The 10,586-nt window shown below is 42.9% G+C and overlaps 1 long non-coding RNA gene across 2 annotated transcripts; it reads left to right on the forward strand.

Moving 5' to 3' along the window:
* Positions 1-42: 42 nt before the first annotated feature.
* On the forward strand, positions 43-9,218 carry LOC142600321 (uncharacterized). Of its 2 annotated transcripts, none has more exons than XR_012833749.1 (3): positions 43-221; positions 2,131-3,865; positions 9,053-9,218. It is a non-coding gene; the product is annotated as an uncharacterized LOC142600321 (long non-coding RNA). The 2 variants fall into 2 exon arrangements; XR_012833750.1 differs by having other exon boundaries at positions 96-173.
* The last annotated feature ends 1,368 nt before the right edge of the window (positions 9,219-10,586 follow it).

Below are 10,586 nucleotides of genomic sequence, written 5' to 3' on the forward strand. Positions count from 1 at the left end.
CCCGCGCCGCGACGGGAGGCCGCCGCCGTCGTGGGGAAGGAAGGAAGGAAGGGGGAGCCGGCGCTGAGGCGGCGGGCAGTTCCACCGTGAAACAACCCCTCCCTTCCTTCGCCGCAGACGGAGCGGGCGGGCCGCGGGAGAGGCGGCCGTCCGCGCTGGGGAGGCGAGGCGCGGTGAGGCGAGGCGAGGCGCGGGGCCGTTGGTGCCTCACGCCGCTGAGGGTGAGGAGAGGCCCCTCGCGTGCGCGACGGAGCGGGGCAGCCGGGCGGGCCGGCGGGGCCGCGCTTCTGCGCCGGGCCGGGGGCCGAAGGGGGTAGCTGCGCCCGGCATCCCCCGGCTGCCCTGTGGCTGGCCTCGGTGCCCAGGGAGGAGGCGGCCTTCACAGGACGGTTTTGTAGTTAGGTTTTTTGTTGGGTTTCAGGGATTTTCTTCCTTTTTTTTTACCTTACCCACGGTTGTGACCGGCCGGGTTTGACATTGGTGAACGTCTTGGTGCAGAAAGCATCTCACAGCAGAGGGATGAAGCAGTGCCAGGCGATGACACCTACTGCGTGGATCTGAGAGCTACCAGCTGGGCTGGGAGGGTTGAAGGGTCTGTTTTGTCAGTAGGAGAAAGCTGGAGAGAAAATGGGAAAGCTGGAACAGGGTGTTTATTGAGGAAGGCTCTGTTACACAGGGGCAAAGCACAGAGAGGACTGCACCATCAATCTGTCAGTCACCCTTCAGTCCAGCACACCCTACCGTGTGCTTTGCCCGAAGACCTATGTGGGCTTACAAGGGACAGGATCGGGCTCTGCAGGCAGCAGCTTTGCCCCTGATGGGAAGGGGAGGAAGAGGGCCTCTCCCCCTGTTGTGTCAGTTGGAGAAGAGAGAGTGGAACCATCTGCTCTCAGTCCCCATTCCTCCACCAGAGACAGGTCAGGACCCCACTTACTCCTACTGCCTGTCCTCATGGAGACATCTTCCCATACCAGGCATCCATCTGGACTGCTGATAATCTCTGCTATGCAAACAGTGCTGTATATGTAAAGAATGCACCATTATATGAGGTCGATCATTATATTACTTGCTGATCTTTGCAAGAAAAATAGTTGAATGGTGCCAAAACGATCTAATTTATACTGTCTTAGGTGAAGGCATTTTCCATTTTCTACCTTTGGTTTCACCTGACAGGGGAATGTAGTAGAAGGAATATTTGCAGAAATACATATTTGTATAACAAAATATATATGCATGCATACATACATATATATATATATATTTTCAAAAAACATAGTATTGCAATCTGGGGCTTGAACTTCTTTCACCTATTCCTATAGTTGAAATCAAACTTGACTCTGTAAAGTCTTTGGTATTATGGGATCGCAATCAGGCACAAGTATCTATTACTGGGTCTCAGCCCTTATCTTTATTCATAGTGACTAACCAAATTAAGCCAATTCAGTATAAATCAGTTCCAAGGCAGCTTAAACATAGCCCCATGATGATTTCTGTCACTTTAACTAAACAGAATTAGAAAAGTACTTTAGCTAGATTAATGACGCTTTGATTGAGCACAAGATATTAGTTAGCCTTTCTCTTCCTCCATTCACCAGTCACAGGAAAGAAATCCAATCAGAAGTCGCTAATGTGATCTGAATTTTGAATAACAAATACTGGTATTGAACTTGTAGGCCATTATTCATAACAATGCTTGTATGAATTATTTTGTATAATACATTTTGAGGAAGCCATAAGGCTTCATAAAACACAGAAGGGAAACAGTCATTTATTCATTACAAATAATGCAGTCATTTTGAATACAGAATTAGTATGTAATCTTAAAACAAGTTGAGCCTCTCAGGGGCGTTACTGTGAGATACTGTGAGTTGCTTTGGAGAAATAATGGTAGAATGCTGTGACAGTTTAAGTTAGTGAAGCCCCCCTGTTAACTGCAGAAATGATAAGGTTTCTTTCCCAAATGTTTGTTATGCTGAAAGAAACTGAGTCCTGAAAAGGTTACCTGTTTGAGCATCATCAAGAGGCTTAATGCCAGTTCGGTATCCTCTTTCTCTTTTTTAATTTTTCAGTTATGAGAAACATTTGGATGTTGATATTTTTCCCCTTTTTTTAGCTCTATGAAATGTATAGGAAGAAGGAGAGGAAGATCAGTGATGAGCACTTTTGAAAATGCCACCTTCCCCAAGGTAGAAATGCTGTTGATGTGTGATTTTACATGAAAGAAAACTGCATTTGATGCCATCTGCAGTCCTGGACCAAACCCAAACTGTAACTCAAACTGAAATGGTTGTTGTTCTAGTACTGGGTCAAATACAAAACTGCCTTTACCAGCCTGCTCTCAGGAGAGATTCTCTTAGAATGAGGTAGTCAGGAGACTGAATTACTGCTCACCATCTTACAAGGTGTTTCAAGGTCAAAGTTAGGAATATAAGTGGAAAATGGAATAATGAACTGTTGATTTGAGGTTGTTGGAGATGACAACTGTTATTTAGTTGGGAGTTATTTAGATGGAAAAATATACCCTCAAAATTATTTTAACTAGGTAGGTAGGCACAGGGCTCATCATTTTCTGGATGAGCCTTTTGCTTCAGACTGCAGACTAGAATCAAATTGAAAGTGTCAGAGTCCACCTCTAGCTGAGCAGGTCAAACAAGTCCTACTTAATCCAGCCTGATGCTCATTCTTCATGATCTACAAGATTATTATAAACTAATCTGTTAGTCATTGAAAAATCAGCTAATGTTATTTCTGGCCAGACCAGTCTTGCTTCCTGTAGAATAAAGGCTGTGTAGAGCAAAAATGAAATAGTTGTGCAATACATTATTGAAAAACTAGGACTTATCTTTGGAGTGTACAGGAGAAATTTAAAATGGTAACCTAAACCTACTGTTTTTCGTACTGTGCTTGCTTCTTTGTTTGTGCAGCAGATGATAGTTTTTTGTGGTGGTGTAAGGATTCAGAGTAGAATTCAGCTGTCTAAAGTTTTACCTCATGTTTACACTGTTTACTCCATAGCAGCTAGCATCAGTGTTGTTTGGACTTGCCAGCACTGGGTAAGGGAAATAGAGTGTACAAACAAGGCTTAACTAGGCTTACTAATTGCACTAAGTACCTAAAAGATCTTTCAGAAAACTACTTAAAAGTCAATGTGATAAAAGATGTTAGAGAGAAATTTATGTCAAAACAATGTTGTAAAGCAGTTCAGTGAGAGAGCAGATGTTTGGAAACAACTGTTTTCAGTAGGCAATGATTACTACATATTTTTATTTGTGTCTTTCTATGTCATTGATGGCTGTTGATATAAAATGTACTCTCTCATAGTAAGTTCAAAGACAACCACCTACCCACTAATTCTGTGATATGCAACATCTACTGTTAATCCTCCACATAGCCTTTCCTTTGTAGTCATCTCCTGCATGAAACTATATTTATTGGAATCTGTGCAGACCTTGATCCTCAACTAACTTCAATGAAGCCATCATGTACATCAAAATAAGCTGAACAGATTTCAGTGCAACCCTCCTATACCTCAAAAAGATCATTCTTATGCTCTCAGAATGAATTACTCAACAGTGTTAACTTCAAGAAAGTAATTCTAAGTAACCAAGATCCTGATAACTTTTTACTTAGAATGCTGCACAATGAAACTATAAAAGTCCTACCAGAATGGAAGATTTTGTGATGAACGGCAAGTACTTGTGGATATCTGTCATGCTGCCTGGAAACTGCAATTTGTGCTCCCCAGACAGGTCTGCTGGGATCCCTTTAGCAACCTGGAGCTCTCGGGTGCCTCCACATCACCTATGACAGCAGCAGTTCAGCAATGTGGAGGACCATGGAACATCAAGCATTTCCTGGCCACAGGGTAAGGTGTGGAGCCATGGCACTTTCTATTTGAAATGCTGATTTGCATTTTTTTAAGATTCATCAAAGTAGCATTTAAGAAGAAAAGGAGGGGCTTTATTTATTTTTGCTTTGCTCCTTATAAATGTAGAATTCATGGTTCTGAAAGATGTCAAAGTTATTAGTATCCTATACAGGAGAAGTTCAGTAATGCTGATGTGGTTTCAGCTTAAAACAGAAGTCATTTTTAGCGAGGAAAATAGCTCAAAGCATGGAAATCCTTTCATGATTGAGACATCGAGACAGCTAAGAAGGCAGCAAAGTCTGACAATAGATTGGAATATTAGGTTCATACTTGATTAGCAGACATTAAAGTACCAATCCATTTCATAAAGATTGCTCACAGTTTTGGAACCAATTCAATAGAATTTAATATAGAAGGATAGCTTTTCTGCAGATGCTTTGATCTATCTGATAGCGTTTTTTAGTGATTCATTCAAGCATTTTGAAACATTGGGAAAATACAGTTAGGTCACCTAATGATGGTAATTTTGCATTTAGTGTAAAACCGTAATGTGAAAAAGAATAAGAAGGCATCTCTGAAAGACAATTAATTTTGATGTGGGATCCGGGACTCTGGAAATATGTTAATTAAGCTGACATTAAAATTGTGTGATGTCATTATGGGGCAGAGCTAGAGAACCTAAATAACCTGTCCTGTGAGAAAAATGTTAAGTGTGCATCTTCGTGAAGCTTTGTCCAGCTTCCTGTGTTAATCAACGGGATCTTTGCATCATCATAGAACAAAACTGCAAATTCATAGACACATTTTGAGTAATCCTAATTTGAACTCTTTTGGGATGAAGGTAAAATGCTGTCATTTTGTTTAAGTTGTCCCCAGTTCCTGGGGAAGGGAAGAAGAAAATTGTCCTAATATCTATATATCCTTTTTTTTTTAAACTGCTAAAACATTTTTTAATTGCCAGTAGTAGTTTAAAACCAACTTCTTCTCGAAATTAAAGTTTCTTTTTTTTTCCCTTTTCTCCTCCTTTCTTTTTTCTCCTCCTTTCTTTTTTCTCCTCCTTTCTTTTTTCTCCTCCTTTTTTTTCTCCTCCTTTCTTTCTTGATAATGTAGAATTCCCTCAGTTGTACACAGTGAGCCCTTCGTTTTTCTTGGTACTACAGTGAGTGCCTGGGGGAGGTGGGCTGGCCTTCTCTAAGTTCCATGGAGGCTGGGACTGAAGAACTGTCACTGGGGAGTGGGAATGGCCAAGTCTGTGTTTGCTACTGAGGCTTCTACTCCCAGTTCTCATCAGTCAGTTCTTGAACCATTATGACTTACAGAGCATCATTTTAAAGGAATCTGAAATAGAGATGTGGTCAACACGTGGAAAACTTAAGAGCTTCAAATGTCTTTGCATTGGTTATAAGCATGTTGTGAGTTTAGAAAAAATATAGAAGCTCCACAGGTCTGAAATACTGCACTGCAATAATAAGCATTCTAAAACCAATGATGAATGTGTCTCTTTTTGCTCTAGCAGTCTGTCTTAAAATAGGTGTAAGTGTTCCAGCATGCAGAAGGTGAAGGATGGCATATAAACAATTGCTTGTTGACTTTTCCCACACTCAGGAACCAGAGTAAATGCAGCCCAAAGAATCCACAGAAATACTTTCCAATCGGAGCAGCAGGAGTTGGGAAGCAAAGCTGTGGACTGTCATCCTGTTCACTTAAATTCAACAGGGTTTTCCCTCAAAATAGGTCAATACTATAATCAAATGGCAGGGTACTTAAGAAATCACAGCAAATGGAAAATACTGCTTTCAGAGCCTGCTGAATAAGAGGTACGGTTGATAGCCCCTGGGCTGTTGCTCACATATCCTTGTGGCTGCCCTCAGGAGCAGGCAAATGTTATTTTATTTGAAGGGCAGAGGATAAAGAGGATTGTCTGGTGGTACAAAAGGAACCAGTGTTGGAGCCAGGAGATCTTTGCAGTGCCTTGTTCTATGGAAAGGTCACTAGACCATGTGTCTCTGTGTTTCTGTTTAAGCTTTGTCAGCTCTGCTTTTAGTAACTGACAGGTGTAGCCCTGTCACTTTCTACTATTTGTTGTTATTCTCTTTTGAAATAGAGTATTTCAGAAGAAAGCCTCCAACTGGTTTCGTTCATAAACATAAAGGCAGTATATAATATTACTCCATCAGGCTTTTTGGGCAATGTACAATCAGAGCTTGTTGACATAATCTTTGGCCTTTCTTATTGCCTGGGTTTGGTTCTTCAGTGTTCAGAAACTTCAAGGTCATTTAATCCTCCGTGGCATGAGGAAGACCCCAGTTCTAGATCCCCTGCAGCCGCTTCATCAGCCTGTCCTATCAGGTTCACCATCTCAGTGATACCATGTTTATACAATGCACATGCCCTGCATGCACCTACAAGCCTGCTTTATCTCTACTCAGACTCTGCTGTGAAAGTAGATTTTGCTGTTCCTCTGTTGCTGGAAGGACTTCCCTGACAGCCAGGGAGATGTGATAACTATTCTGTCTTGTTTGCCTTGGTGGTGTGGGACAGCCAGGCCCAGGAATCGGGCTCTCAGTGCATCACTGTGATGTGCTGGTTCCAAGTTCCATTTTTCTTTTGCAGTATCTCTGTTACCTGTGTGCATTATTACACTGCCTAATCCAGTATTGATCTTTTTGTCATTGTTTTTCAATGCAGATCAGAGTTAATAGGTAATTCCAACTCCTTTAGCTGTGTTCCATGGCTGTGGAGTATGCTGCTTTGTAACCCTACCATTGTTCCTCTGAGTCCCTTGAAACATCAGACAAAACATCCATGTTCTCTCAATTCGGTCAGGATACAAAAACTTCTTACCATGTCTTACCTAGACACTGTGTGTCAACAGGAGTTGCATTGCAGATTTTGCTTCCTTTGTTTTAGTACGGAATAAACAGATTTACAACATCTGTGTTTTTTCCCTTATATTTTTGTTTCTTTTCTTTTTTCCCAAGTAAGTGGAAATCTTCGCTTCGGGAAGAAGCAAGGTGAAAGTATTCCGCAGTGAAGAAGTTTTATGTGGCTCCAGGACAGAGATGCTGAGTATTTGCTTGTCTCTGACTTGAAAAAGATACCTGGAAATGGCAGTTTGTTTATGTGGAGTGTTTGGGTGTGAGGGGCAAAGCAGGCAGATTAATATTTACATTTCTTTACTGCTTTTTTTTATCTAGCTCCCCACACATGAGCAATAACCCTGCGGGGAAGGGTGGGGGCGAGATGTGTATGTTGCTCCTTATTTCACCATAAACTTTGCCCTGAGTGCTAGGACTTCTGAGGGGAAGGCAAACCCTGCTTTACCATCATTGGGGGTATAAATCACTCCTCTGCATAATCAATACCACAGTTAAGGTGCTGGGGGGGTGTGGGGGGGAGGCAAAAATCATATACTCGGGCTGTGTCATTCCAGAATGAACTATGTGCAGGAGGACACATTCAAAGGTTGAGGAAACCTGTGTGAGAGAGAGCCCAAACTGACACCCTGCACTCTCCTAGCCCCAAGGCGAAGACGTTGTTTGGTATCAAAAGTTGCTCAAGCTCTCACTGCCAGAGACAGTTCCTGACCTGCGAAGGTTTCAAAGTTGGTGCAGGAGGCAGACGCAGGGAGGTAGGTGCAACACCTCTCCATTTTATACGTGAGATTTTTGAGTAACAGACGTGCCAAAGGTTATGTGGAGACTCCGTGCAGAGCCAGGAATTTATTACCCCTTGCCCAAATCTCAGGCTGGTGCCAGATGCAGACAGGTAGTTTGCTGAATGCTCCAGCCTGATCCTGGAAAGTACTCTTGCATTTCCAGTGAAACCAATGAGTTCCCCACTTTAGAATACATTTATTTTTAAACTGTACAGGCAGGATTTACATGTTTTGACAAACTCCATTCCGGAGCACTGGACGCCTTGTGGATTCATAGCCCCTAACTGCTCTTTCAATCTGCTGCTGCCCAGCAGAATCCCTCAGCCCTCCAGTGGACTCTTGGGCAGTGCCTGAGAGAGTGCAAGGTGCCTTTCTCAGTCTAGCCTTCTTTTTTTTTTTTGTTTAAATCACTGGCAAAGGTGAAGGTAGAGTGTATGAGGGGAAAAAAATCAGGGTGAGTTGCACTCACAAAATAAACAAACTGCATTTGAAATGTAGCATTTAAAACCCAAATGTCTTCATCTCATTTTATCAGAGCTAATTGGTTCAGCCTATGTGCAGCATAGGTTGAATTTTAAATGTTGCACTGATAACTCTAAGTTGACATCAGTATCTAGACAAGACAACTGATGATGCAGTATCATGTTTGTCTTCAAGGACAGGTCTTACTTTGGTCAGAGTGGAGTCCATCCTCTTCAGAGTTTTATAACTTGATAAAATCTCTGTCTTATATATGCATGAAGTGCTGGTGGTGAACACTGAGCTTGGTACCACAACACAGTGGAGCAGGAAGTAATCCTGTAGCAGAGATTCCCATGGTATCCCCAAGGTCACAGCAATGAGAAAGCAACTTGAGTGCAAAGCAGAACACCAGAGAATGTCAGAAGGTCCTGTCATCTCACCTCTACTGGGATCTTGTTTGTAAGGCGAGGGGGAATACTGCATGCTTCAACCCTCCTTCTTACAGTGAAGTTGAATAAAGCATATTTTGTTGAGATTCCAATCAGATAAACACGTAAGTCACCACTGGTTGGCTTAGCCCAGTAGAACAGCACGTGGCTGCCCAAAGGGTCTTTCTCTCTTACCCTAGGTCACGCATTTCTGCCTTCTTGTTTCGCAGCAGCAGCCTTGCTCTTTCATCCTGAAAACTCTTTTGGTTTGCTTTTTTAGTAGGGTTAGTTTTCAGGTAGGTAAGCTGGTTCGACCCCCTAAAATTCCATTCTCAAACTGTGGGAGTGCTGGAGCCAACAAAAGGAAAGGGAGAGTAGTAGGGCAGGCCCACCTCTTTTGGCAGCAGCCTGGTTTTAGCTCTGAGTTAAAGCAATTGTGAAAGTGCATGCAAAGCAATCTTTTTTGTTTGGGATGAATGAAAGCCTTCCAGGTGTAAGCATAGAGAATTAATTACACCATTTGCACAGCCCAGTTCTGGAGTCTCACACATGGCTGGCTAATATGACGTCTCTGAGCATTAGAGAGTTATGGCATCACCAGCAGCTCTGACAGCATCTGTTTCTTGAACCTTTCAGCCTCCTCCCGTGGCTGGAGTGGTGGTGAATTTCTGCAAGTGCAACACAATCCACCACATCGGCATCATTGTAGACCCAGTGAAGCTTCTGAATTCATGGAAGTGTATGGATGAGTGCAGCTATCTGATCAAGAAGGTATATTGTAAGTCACAGGTGAAATGACCATCTTTTCTTTGAAAGGTGTACATGTAGAAGGTGTTGTGCCTGGTTTTTATAGACAGTATTATGAAGAATGTCAATCATTCAAGTTGTCTTTTGCACTGCATCTCCGTTCTTTGCTTTGGAAGTGACTTCACAGCTGGCTGGTGCTCAAATTCCGTTAGCTCTAGATAGTAGATGCCTGGGGTTAAATTCGATGCTTTGGCCCTCCAAACCCAGCCTTGCAAGATGGAGTGGCAGGAAGGGGGGACTTCCCCTTGATCTGTGCTGTTCCCTTTGGGTTCCAGAGCTTCCATCAGGACCCAGAGTGGGAAGGGAGACTAAGGATATCTGAAAATCTTCAGTGTAAACAAGGCCAATTATACACACACCAATTACCTCAGTGTAAACAACCAATCACACTATAATAGGGAGAACCTTTTGAGCCTGAGGAGAGGGCTTTGAAGTGCCTTTGCTCAGAGATTGCCTATTAATGCAGGGAATTGCACCAGCAGCACTATTGGCTCTGTGAGTAGAGTGACAATGACAATGGAGCTAGGTGGATTGGGAGTTGCATGCCCTGATACAACAATACAGTAGTTAAAATTCCAACAGCGATGGAGCAGTAACCAGTGGCAACCTAGCTGTAGGCTTGGCTGTATCAGTGTGAAGGAATGGGAATTTTTTGTTACATATATGTGTAGTCATTTCTTCTATGTCCAGGAAACTGCTTGACCTGCACTTTGCTGACTGGTCACATTCCCAGTAAGTTTGCAGCCTCCACTGACTTTAGGTCTCTCTAAGCCCCAACTGTCATTTTCTCCTTCAAAGCACTACGCTGCTCATTCAGAAGCCCTGATCTTGCTGTGGATGGAATCCACTGAGAATCTTCCTAATTTTGTGAGCTGTGTATCAGGGCCTATAGGGTTGAATTTGGTCTGTTTGCAGGTGAATGCTGTTCCCCGCGTAATGCCGAGGGCTGCAGCAGGTTCTCCAGTCCTTCTCTCCACTTCTAGAAGAGGAATCAAACACAATGATTTCTTCACAGGGTCTTGTCCCCATGCCACATCCTCTCCTAAAGTTCCCTTAACATTCACTGTGTACAGCCCCTGTTCAGTCTGGGATCGATGTGCTGGTTTTGCCTTCGTACATTCAGCAGACCTGCGTCATCTACCTCTAGATGTGACATATTGGTGCAATAAGGGCAGGCATTTCATCTGTATGTGCAGAAGTGAATTCCAGTTTTTTAGCAGTACCTACATGATTTCTCGCATTTTCTGTGAAAGAATACAAGACATACCCAGGTTAACATAAATGTGTCTTAACTCTCAGCAGGGAGAGGATTATGTCAATTTAGGCTAATAGCTGCCAAATAGCAGACACACAGATACTCTTA

The sequence above is a fragment of the Balearica regulorum genome, chromosome 2, assembly GCF_011004875.1.
Source record: "Balearica regulorum gibbericeps isolate bBalReg1 chromosome 2, bBalReg1.pri, whole genome shotgun sequence".
NCBI classification, from domain to species: Eukaryota; Metazoa; Chordata; class Aves; order Gruiformes; family Gruidae; genus Balearica; species Balearica regulorum.